The following is a 13,009-nucleotide window of genomic DNA, read 5'->3' on the forward strand; positions in this document are numbered from 1 at the left end:
TGCATGTTGAACCGATGCAAACACTGAGATGCTACTCATTTCTCCAGCTCTGATTCACTGTTTTACCAGAGGTCTAATCAGGCCTCTATCTGCCTCCTTCTTGAGTAGGCAAAGACATCTCAAAAGCCTTCCTTCAGCAGCTTCCTACTCCAGGTGGCCAGACGGGAATTCCAGACCCACATTGTCTCCTGGGAAACACAGTGGCAAGCTTATTGGTGCTAAGACCACCACAGTTGGTGTGACTGGTTCAGGGTACAGCATTGGAAGAGCGTTTGGTTGCTGGATGATTGGCTATGCCAGGACCCATCTCCAAAGCAGGAGCTCTTTTCCTGTGCCATCCTGGGGTTTGCTCTGACTGAGGCCACCGGTCTCTTCTGTTTGATGGTCGCTTTGCTCATCCACTTTGCCATGTGAAGCTTCATGGGGGACACATACCCATCCTTGCTACTTCAACTCCAAGCCATGCCCAGTGCTGGGGTGTTTGAAGCTTTACTATTAAAAACCACACTCCTCTAAGCTATTTTTTAAAATGCAACAAAAATAGAAGGTCCTGAAATAGATTGAAACACAAATAGTAATTCATTTTATACTAAATGTAGCAATTCAATAAATGATACTGAGATGGTTATGTCCTTCCCACTGTACATCAGGTTCAATACCTAACATACAATAATTTGAATGTGAAAAACATTAAAGCACAAGAATACCAAAAGAAAATTTTACCTTTTTATACCTCTACAGAGGTAAGGACCATTCAAATTGACTGGAAATAACCCATAAACTACAAAAGGAAAAATTTTTAAATTTGATTTATAAATTTTGTATTATGCAAGAAAAATCTACTTTGTGGACAAAAGAAACCAAACAACCAACCAAACAAAAAATCTGTTTGCTGTTCTGTTATAGACTGTGTTAATCTCCTAAATTAAAATAAATAAATAAATAAATAAATAAAACACCTCCTGGAAAAAGTAAAGACCAACAACCAGTAGAAACTGGTCAGAGTAGACTAGTTTACAGAAAAGGAACTACAGTGACTCTTAAACATACAAAAAGATGCTCAACTTTAGCTGCAATTAAAGAAATAAAGACACAATCTAAAATGTGGCACCCTTTTCACCTGTCAAAAGGGAAAGCATTTGAAATTTTGATTAGCACTTTTGGAATCACTATCAGCAAATAAACATCCTCATTCATTACTGGTCAGGTATCCTATGGAGGACAAGTAGGCAATACTTATCCGTATTACAAATGCATATACTCTTAGACAAAGCAATACCATTTTCCAGAGCTATATTAGTACATGTGCAAATGACATGCATAGAAGATGACTCGTTATAGAATTGTCTGGAATAGCCTAAGTTCAGGTACAACCCAAATGGCCATCTACAGCACATAGGTTATACAGGTTAGGTTGCTTCCAATCAGTTAAATACAAAGCAGCTGTAAAATAAAAATCAAGGCAACTTTCTGTCATGTCATGGATGTTAAATGAAAATGAAAGCTATGGAACAATGAGTATAATTTGCTATCTTTTATATAAAATAAGAAGGAAAATAAAGTCATGATTATTTTAAAATAACAAGCACTACACATTGCTTTTTAAAATCTTTTTATTTATATAGGTCATATTTGAATACATTTTGAAAAATTCTAGTTTTTTAAATACCCTAAATATTTTTAAAATACTCATTACTATGACACATAAAGTAAGTGTGTGTTTATTTACAACCCACTCTGACAATTCCTTGTTGTAAAATTACCTTCTCCTGCCCTTCCCCACTTACATCATAGAGCACCTTGCAAAAGACTTTGTACCTACATTTGAAAGATAGTATCAATAGTAGTGATACCAATTGTAATGATTGCTAAAAGTTATAAAGTACCTGCTATTTTTAACATTTAAATATTAAAGATGTAAACTTGATTTAATCTTCAAAACAATCTTATGAGTTAAGTGACAGAAGAATGGGAAGGTCAGGGCATTATAGAAGTGGAGGAACTTCCACCCCAGAGCCTGTGCCCTTCATCCCCCTCCCCCTTTCTCTCCACCTCTTGGAAGCACTCAATCAACACTTGCTGAGTGACTAAATAAATAAATAAATAAATAAGTATTTGCATTTCAAGGGAACAAAATTGAGATGGTGTCACTTAACAGGGCTCACAGTCCTGAGGAGCCATAAAAATACAAACAATTTTCAAGATGCTACCTTTCCTTCAGTTGGAGACTTTCTGTTGGAAAATAAACTGACTTAAGAACAAAGGGGATATGGATATGCATTATCTGAAAAGTTCCAGGGGATACATTAGTCATGGCTAGATCCAAGGTCACAAAGGATATAATCCTGGCTTGATCTCTCTAGCTGTCCTCCCTGCACCACCACCACCACATGCCATCAGTAGTTCACATTCTCTTTCTTTCCATGTCTCAACTCTGCTTTTCTCTAGGTTGACTTCATTCTCAGTCTCACTTAACTGTACCTAAGGATCACAAGCCACTTTCTAAAATCTAACTTTTCTTTCCTCTCTTCACTGTTTGGAAGTGAATTCGACTTCCTTGTGACTTCATTTTACATTTTATCTTTCTATCGCAGTGCCACGTGTTTGCAGAGGGAGAATAACATGTCAGTGAATTTCTACAGAGCAGTGCCAGGGAAGGACAATAAAACAACAGCAAAACCTTAAGTTCCATATAAGAAACAGAATATTAAGAGTAATGCAATTTTCGTTTTGTTTTGTTTTGAGGCAGAGTCTTGCTCTGTCACCCAGGCTGGAGTGCAGTGCTGTGATCTCAGCTCACTGCAACCTCTGCCCCCAGGTTCAAGCTATTCTACTGCTTTAGCCTCCCAAGTAGCTGGAATTATAGGTGCCCACCACCATGGCCAGCTAATTTTTGTATTTTTCGTAGAGACGAGGTTTCGCAGTGTTGGCTAGGCTGGTCTCAAACTCCTGACCTCAGGTGATCCACCCGCCTCAGCCTCCCAAAGTGCTAGGATTACAGGTGTGAGCCACCGCACCTGGCCACAAATGTTTACCAAAAAGAGAAGAAGAGGTCATTTTAAAAGCAAAGCATGTTTGTCTTAAGCAAACTTGCCAAAATCATAACTTTTAAATGTCACACCAGCATTTTCACCTTTTCATCTCATCTGTTGAGGGTACTAAAAAAGAAAATTGCAGCAAGCTAGCTATCATCAAAAGGTAAATGGAGAGTTTGGATGCTATGAGCTTGGGTTGCCAGGTCAAAAGTTCCTCTCTTTGTGTTGTTATTTGCTTTTCTTGCTATGCCAAATTAATCTGAAATTTAAAATTAATTTAAAATCAAGTGAGAAAATATTTAGGTATAAAGACCTAATTGTGAAAACGGAATACTTCCTCCACTGAGACTGAGATTTATGGCGAATTTTCTCTTCCAAGATGAAACCTTCATTTTCCCAAACATACTTATCAGAAATTCATTTGGATGGTCTGTTTTCTTTTTCTTGTAGATGCCTGAATACTACATTATAGTGTCTTTTTCTCATTCATAGAACAGGGAATAAAACCTGAGATAAAAATACAAAGTCAATTACAAGAAACTAAAACTGTGTTTCAAGGAAGAACACTGAGTGTGACCATTGTGGTTTGTCTAGAATTTTCCTGGTTTTAGCTTTGAAAGTACTGAGTTACAGGAACTCTCTTAGTTCCTGGCAAATCATTCTGTATCTTTTAACTGGCTTGGTGTGAGATTTGAGACAAAAATCAGAAATGGTCACATAAACCCTGTATTAATATTTGATGATGGTTTAGCTACTCTAGAGGAGTGGCTGTTTTAAGACCGCACATTAATTTATAATGCCAAATTTTACACTGGGCCTTGGGAATTCTAACAAGACAATGTCCAAGAGCCCACTTTTAAATGAGTAAACATTTAAAATGAGTAAGTTAATACTCTCATATAATATTTTTAATGTTGCCAATTAAAGCAAGAAATTTACATAAAATACACAAAGAAGAAAGTTAAGCTTCAGTAAATGGCATGGTTTATTGACTGATATATAAAAATACCATGACAAATTTCTCTAATGTTCTTTTGGAGTTCTCTGATTTTAATGCTAAGGAGCAAACATAATGAAAAATTTGACAGCCTCCTTTTTGAGAACGCTCTGCAAGCGAAGCAGCTCAACGACACTGACTATTCTCTGTCAACTTGATTTCAAATTGCATTGTCTAAATCTTGCCATTAGGAAAAAGAATAGATATATTCTTAATGAGTCACGCTTCATTTCTTCTGCTGTATTTGGCAGAGAGAAATCTACTTTGACTAGAGAGTAAAATAAGAGCGGACGGAATAAAAGAAAGCTTTGTATCCTATAGGAACACAGAAGAGACCGTCCCTGGGACCAATTGTCCGCATGCTTCCTGACATTTTCCAGTCTCCCTTGCAGTTAAGTGTGCAGTTAACTGAAGCCCAATGATAAGAATGCGAATTGAAGTCTGATCTGAAGCAGCTAAGAACAGATGCCAATTCTCCACTGATGCCTTGGCTGGAAGTGAAGAACTCTGAAATGGAGTCATTGGAAAACTGAAGCATCTGGATTCCTGAGACGTCACTGGAGAACCACCAAACCACTAACACCTGACTTGCCTCAGATTATGATGTGAGCAAGCAGAAAACCTTGTTCACTCAGTGGGGTTGTAGTAAACTACCGAGATTCTGGGGTTTGTGTTTTTGACCTATGAAATTGCTTTCTGGAAATTATAAAAACTAAGATTTTCCATTTCAGCACCTCTAAAATTTCTACTTTGAAAGATATATTAGAAAATACATATAACGTATTATATATATTATATACACACGTACGTACCTTGACTTTGACTCTATATTACCAAGTAACAGCTGAGCATTCCATACCATAATCAACTCTAGAATAGGTACTATAATGAACCGCAAGTCAACCAAATGAGGAAATGGGCTTAGGGTGTTCAAAGGACAAGAGTATGAGACTGACAAAGATTCTCTGCTTGGTCAAACTCCTGAACCTTTCCTAGGCTCATCTATGTACTTCCTTGTAAAATCCAGTATGAGCAAAGAACCCTATCAAATTTGAAAGAATCCTTCCCACAGCCTCAATATCTGATCATCCTCAGTGTTTGATCAGCCTTCTTATCCTCTGTCATCCTCCAGGTGATGTCTAATCACCTTGACTTGTCTTCAGCAAGAATCCTGTTAGGTTAGTTTAACCAGAATTGCTCTTACCCCTGATGTTTCCTCTCAGTAATTTTCCATCACTGACCCCTACCCTGCTCCTTGGCTATAAATTCCTACTTTGCCCAAGCTGTAATCAGTTTCTAGTCCAATCTCTCTCCCCAACTGCAAAATCCCATTGCAGTGGTCTCAATATCTACCATGAAGGTCCTGAATGAAGACTGCCTTACTGTGCTTAAAAAAAAAAAAAAAAAAAAAAAAAAAAAGGTGTCATCAGCTCTTTTTCTTCTTAATAAAATTCTTACTGGGAAAACTGTGTGTTCAGAATGTTGCAACTGGATCACCCAGTTTGTGGTACAGGAACATTAAAAATCTTTTCCTTGCATGACACAGCTAGTCTGAATGTCACCCAGTTTTTGGTACAGGGACATTACAAATCTTTTCCTTGCATGACACAGCTAGTCTGAATGGCCACTTGTTTTTACCTTTTCTCCCTCAGCTCCTCTTATCCTCTACTCTAGCCTTCATTTTTCTATTCAACATTATTGACTGTCATGTTGCATTCAAATGGATATGTTGATTGTTTACTCAAATGAATATAGTGGTAGTAAAACAGGCGAAGGAGCAGCAGAGCCTCAATAGAATGTTTTCTCTTGACTATAATCCTGTCCTGGGCTCTTTACACAGTCAGTCATTGCAGCTGTGGTGTTAAGGACAGATTCACACAACGTGGAGTCAAGCCTGTGCTCCACTACTTACTAGCTCTGTGACCTTAGAAAAGTTACTCAACTGCTTTAAATCCGAATTTTTAATCTGTAAAATAAAAACAATGAGATCTACCTCTAAGCTGTTTTAAGAGATATAAACAAGATAATGCTTGTGGAAGTGTGTCCAGCAATACTTGGCACACAGTGAGTTCTAAGTAAATATGTGTTGAATGTTCATGAATTCATACAAAGAGAAACCATAAAACAATCGAAGTATGCACATTATTTATAAGAGCTATGCACAGTGGTGTGCTGGTAAACATGAACAATTTGCTCTCCTGGGGTGGGGGACAATTTCAAGCAACAAGGGAAAGCCATTAAATGTGGAGTTGCACATCATTATATGGTTTTTCCACCCAATAGACATTAATAACCTCAAGAACACATACAATGATAAAATAGAGAAAAGTAATGGGGGAGATATAAGTTTTGAATTTTATTACCTTCTAAAAACAGAATTTATTAAATTTTAAGTTTATAGAATTTAATTTGTATTAATGTCTATGTATAACAACTGGCACTTGAAAATTTAACTATCAGCTCTTCTGAGCTGGTACAAGCCCCCATTGTGTGTGTCTACTTACATTTGCTTAAATTAACAGTTTGTGAACTGCACATAATTTATTCCATTGTGTGACTCAGTCTTGGCATGATGGGAGGTCATATGCTCCAGTAGGGACAATGAGCTGAATCCCAGCTCTAAGACATATTAGCTCTGGGACCTTAGACAAGTGACACCATTTCCAAAGCTCATTTTATTTATTATTAGAGTTGAAGATTGGGGCTAAAAATAATACTTAACCCATAAAATTTTTATACATTGAAATAATTCATGTAAAAAACCTGACATGGTGCTTAACATGACATGAATTCAGTAATGTTAGTACCATCCTCCATTTCTCCCAATCTTTTTTTGACGTCACAATGTCTAGAGGTAAAACAAGCAAACCAAGGAATCAAATAACAATACCCCTTTGGGCCTGATTTTTTCAAAAGTCCTTGAACCCAGCAACCCCACCTAGATTGTGCCTTTGTGTGTTTTTGTGTCTTTGTTCTCCAGTCAAAAGCAAGTAACTAGGAATTGGTGCCACATAGAAGTAATTACCATTTACATGAAGCAGTGCTTACATCAATGTGCAGATAAGAAACAACCTTCCGTGGCTCTTTTGAAAGAACTGGGTCCTGAATTTGGGTCAAGTGAGATGTTACGTCTGGGTGGTAGATGTGTACAAAAAACAAACAAACAAACAAACAAAGCCTTGAAAATGCTAATGGCAAAAGAGAATTCAGGACCCAAACTGAGAACGTCTTTTATACATTCATTCCTGACTTTTACTAATTTCAAGCATAAGAGATTGATATTTAACATGTATTTCTAAATTTAAAAAAATATGAATTTATGCTGTGTGGAAAAAAATCACTATTAATTGAATATTATACCCTTTTCTTCTTCATATTTTAATAAAGGGCTAATTGTAACCCCCAAAAACAACATAAAGTCGTGAGGGTTGTACATTGACATCTACTGCACCAGCTGCTCAAATATTATTAAGAATTTCTATTTAAAGAAAACCTCCAGTGCATTAATTTTAGCCTTAGCCACAGGAATGTTTTCAAAGAATGAAAATATCCTTTTCAGATGACAATTTTACCTTTGTGTTTTGTTTTCACTCTAGCTGGATGTACCCAGCTAAATGTCATCAACATGTCCCATCACCAAACTACCTGGGAGCAAGTTGCAAGCTACTTAATCCTATTTCTCTTTTAAAATATACTACCGGATACTGCCAGTTCCCAAACCCAATTTCTAAAAATATCATTGACAATAATTAAATAATACAAATAGTTGGGTACAGAAATAACTAAAATTTATAATTATATGTGATATTTTTCAATGACCCCCCCATTTCTTCTTCTCCTAGTTGACTTGGTTATTTTACTGTATATTGTTCAGCACCAAACTTTGAACCTGGGAAATTGGAAAAGTTAAAATTCCAAAGAGTCAATATTTCAATTTATTAATAACACTTTTCTAAAAATTTGATTAAAACTGTGCTTTACAATATTTTCTAAAACTGGGTATTGGAGAGCTTCATAGTTTCTTTCTAGCCAGAGTTATGAAAAAGTTGCTCAAGGTAGGTTTAGTTTTTAACAAGTTACCCCCTCTATGCCTGTGCACCTGCATCTGTATATCTGCGCCTGTCCTTGTGCCTGTCCTGGTGTAGGTGTTAGAGCATGTCGGTGTGTCTGGACTCCTGACTCTGAGAGTGGACGATGTGTTTTGGATTCAAGGATGAAGAGGAAACCCAACAGACCATGACTCATTTTGAATCTCACGGGCCAGAAATAGTGATGTCAACTCAAAAGAGACATTTGCGGCATTCCTATTATAGTCTAGTCCTACTTCTGGATTCTGAATCCTGGGTCACAAAGATGAATAAAATTTGTGCATATTGAAAACAAATAAGCACATACATGTATTTTTAATACAATCTACTCTTCTACTTATATTAACAAAAAGAAATGTACACGCTTTTGTTGTGGTGACACATACTAAGGCGATGAGGGGGCCCTTTTATTTTTAAAGGACACTTGCCTGTTGAATAAGTGAACAATTCTCTCTAAATTAATTCACTAAAGAAAGGAAATAATTTGTTTTGCTAGTGTTAACAGAGCAGAAGGGGGAATAGAAAGGATCAGAAGATGAATTTCCTAGTGCATCAGAAGTTGAGTACCAATGTTCTTTGACACACACACACACACACACACGAGGGCACAAAGGATGTGGAAAGGAGAGAGGAAGACCAAGCCTGCAGAGCCTCTTAGAGGAGTTTTCATTTGTCATAAAAGTAAAAATTCCTCTCAGAGGAGTTTCCATTTGTCATAAAAGTAAAGTAAGAGCTCAACAAGCAAAGAAGGGGAAAAGAGGGTAAAGAACTTCCCAGACAGAGGGACAAAGCCCCAAGCAAAACTGAATTAAGTGCAGAGTCCTTAGGAGACAGAGAGTGGTCTGCAACACTGGAAATAAGGTGTGCATGGGGAAACTGGAAGGAGAAGGCTGGAAGAATGATTGCACGCACTTGGTTGCTTCGTTGAACACAGGGCCGGAGGTTAGATTTGATTCCTGAAATCTGTGGGAGGTTTGAGGAATGGCACAGTTAGGTCTGTGCTCCCGTGTTGCATGGACAGCAGTGTGGAGAATGGGTGGACAGGCAAGAGGCTGCAGTGAGGGAAGTGGGGTACGAAGTCCTTTGGAACCTGAAGTGAGGTTATGCCCATGGGATTATCGAAAATAAGTCTTTTGAGAAAATATGTGTTAAAATCGACAGAGGTTGGAGATCTTTTGGATGTGGATGTGTGAACAAAAGCCAAGATGGGGACCAAGCCAAGATGCTGCAGGGGCCTCTGGCTCAAATGGATGCTGCTGGCCTTAGTCCAGATGGGGAGCTAGAGGAAGCAGGTGTATGGGGAGAAAGTTGGGTTTGGTTTTGATGATAAAGCAGTTTAAACACAACAGCATCCATGAGGTGGAAAAATAGATGTAAGGTCATGCTGTGCAAGTCAGCAGCCACTAGCACACTGAGCATTGAAATATGCCTATTCTGTGCTGAGATGTGTGTAAGAGTAAAATATACACCAGATTATAAAGGCTTGGTATAGATAAAAGAATGTACAATACCTCTTTCATCATTCATGGTGATTACATATGGAAATGATAACGTTTTGGATGTAATGGGCTACATCATAAATGTTAATCAAATTAAATTCACCTTTTATTTTTACTTGTCTAATGTGGCTACTAGAAACTATTAAATTTGCACATATATCTCATATTTCTATTGGACAGTGCTGATGTAAGTGGCACTACTAAGACTAGAATCCATCTTGGCCATGCTATAAAACCTATACGTTTTTATTTTGTTTATTAAAACTTTTTTTTTCTTTTTTTTCGAGACGGAGTCCCACTCTGTCGCCCAGGCTGGAGTGCAGCGGCGCAATCTTGGCTCACTACAACCTCTGCCTCCCAGGTTCACGCCATTCTCCTGCCTCAGCCTCTCCAGTAGCTGGGACTACAGGCGCCCGCCACCACACCCGGCTAACTTTTTTTGTATTTTTAGTAGAGACGGGGTTTCACCGTGTTAGCCAGGATGGTCTCGATCTCCTGACCTCATGATCCACCCACTTAGGCCTCCCAAAGTGCTGGGATTACAGGCATGAGCCACCACACTGGGCCAAACCATAGAGGACTTTCAATGCTAGACTTAAAGAAATAGAACTTAACTTCTAGATTATCAACTCTCCCCACCCCACCCCCAACCCCCACCCCCAGAAAGCATTTGACAATCTCTGGAGATATTTTTGCTTGTCACAACTGGATGAGAGGGGTTTGCTTGTGGCACCTAGGGGTAGAGACAAAAGATGCTGCTAAATAAACAGCCTACATAGCACAGTCCCCTAAAGCAAAAACAAAACAAAACAAAACAAAAAAAAATTCTGGTCCAGAGTGCCAATAGTGTTATGGTTGAGAAACCTGGCTCTAGGTGATGAGGGGTGATTCCAGATTGATGATCCACAAGTAGATTGCATTTCTTTACATTCTCAGCTATATGCAATATATGTGCATTTTAATCAAGAGAGCTGAACAATTTACACTGTGTCCTCCACTCTTGCATAGTCCATGGCTACAAATATGCCTATTTCCTTTCTTTTTTTTTTTTTTTTGTTATGTCAATTTTTTTTTGGCTGTTTTTTTTTTATTTTATTTTATTTTGTTTTACTTTAAGTTCTGAGATACATGTGCAGAACCTGCTGGTTTGTTATATAGGTATACATGTGCCTATTTGATACATGTGCCATGGTGGTTTGCTGTACCTATCAACCCATCATCTAGGTTTCAAGCCCCACATACATTAGGTATTTGTGCTAATGCTCTCCCTCCCCTTGCCCTCAACCCACCAACAGGCCCTGGTGTGTGATGTTCCCCTCCCTGTGTCCATGTGTTCTCACTGTCCTACTCCCACTTATGAATGAAAACATGCAGTGTTTGGTTTTCTGTTCCTGTATTAATTTGTTGAGAATGATGGTTTCCAGCTTCATCATGTCCCTGCAAAGAACATGAACTCATTCTTTTTTATAGCTGCATAGTATGCCATGGTATATATGTGCCACATTTTCTTTATCCAGTCTATCATTGATGGGCATTTGGGTTGATTCCAAGTCTTTGCTATTGTAAATAGTGCTGCAATAAACATATGTGTGCATGTGTCTTTATAGTAGAGTGATTTATAATCCTTTGGGTATATACCCAGTAATGGGATTGCTGGGTCAAATGGTATTTCTGGTTCTAGATCCTTGAGGAATCACCACACTGTCTTCCACAATGGTTGAACTAATTTATACTCCCAATAGTGTAAAAGTGTTCCTATTTCTCCACAGCCTCACCAGCATCCGTTGTTTCCTGACTTTTTAATAATCACCATTCTAACTGTCGTGAGATGGTATCTCATTGTGATTTTGATTTGCATTTCTCTAATGACCAGTGATGATGAGCTTCTTTGCATGACTGTTATTCTTCAGGTTGATGCTTTGTGGAATTTTATTGAGCCTTGGAAAGAGAACACCAATAAGTGGAAAGAACCAACCTGTTCCAATAAATAGAATGCTGATTTAGAAGTGACCAAAAGTGAACTCATGAAAGTCAGGAATGTATTTGCACTAATTTGGAATTTTATTTTCAATTTTTCTCTGATATGAGAGATGTTGAAATAGTAAGAAACAGAAATTGTCCTTATTGAATTTCCATCTGGAAGTAAAAAATAATAGAAATATGAGAGTAATTCCCTCCCAATTTTGCAAATTCAAAAACAGAACCCTGGAATGAACTATTGTTTGTAAAATCACTGGCACATAGTAGGTATTTAATAAATGTAACTTATTCTCTTCGCTTTACCCATTCCAAGAAAAATGTGCCTGGGTGAAATGATTCTGACTTCTTGAAGCGGACACACATTTTACAGGATTTTTGCTTTCCAAAACTAGGCCCAGGATATCATTTTTAACTAAAAAAATTCTCCATTTCCTACTTACTTCAAGCTAAAAGTAGGAACAGGACAATAAATCAAAATGCTATCAAGAAATATGCAAAAAGCATATGTCCCACTACCTAAAACTCTATCTAGCAAAAACAGTCCAGCAAATAAAGAAGCCCTCTGAGCACTAACTGGCAGATGGAATGCAGCAAAAAAATGTTCTCTTGATGAGTTTGTTCTATCTAATGGCATTAAACCTCACCTGTATGTAGGTAAATATGAGATTTTCATCTCCAACCTAGACCTCACCCCTGAATTCTGAGCTCACATAGTCCCCTGACTTGTTGGCATGTCTAGTTCCATGGCCACATGATATTGCAAACCTACTATGTACAAACCAAACTGCTAATTTCCATCCCCAAACATGCTTCTCTAGTGGCTACCCCACTTCAATGGATGGAAATTCCAACCTTCTAACTCTTTAAGCCGTAATCCTTCACTGCATTAACTTCAGAACTATATCCAGGAACTAATCCTTATTGTTATCACCTCATTCTCATCCTTCCTACTCTATGATCTCTCTCTCCTCTGCATCACTGCAATCACTGTCTGAATCAGGGGTGTCCGATCTTTTGGATTCCCTGGGCCACATTGGAACAAAAAGATTTGTCTTGGGCCACACATAAAATACACTAACACTAACAACAGCTGATGCGCTATAAAATATATATATATATATATATATATATATATATCGCAAAAAATCTCATATTTTAAGAAAGTTTATGAATTTGTGTTGAGCCACATTCAAAACCATCCTGAGATTCCACGCTTGCTCCTGAGTCCATTCCCGTCACAGCCACCAGGATAATGTTTCTAAAACATAAGTTAGAGTAAGTTACTCCCACCATGGTCATTATATTTCACTCAGCATAAAAGTTAAAGTTCTTGAAACAGCCTTCGATGGCCAACATCAGGAACCTCAAATTTGTTTGTAAAGGGCCAGAGAGCAAATATATTAGGCTTTG

The sequence above is a fragment of the Macaca fascicularis genome, chromosome 4 (genome assembly GCF_037993035.2).
Source record: "Macaca fascicularis isolate 582-1 chromosome 4, T2T-MFA8v1.1".
NCBI lineage: Eukaryota > Metazoa > Chordata > Mammalia > Primates > Cercopithecidae > Macaca > Macaca fascicularis.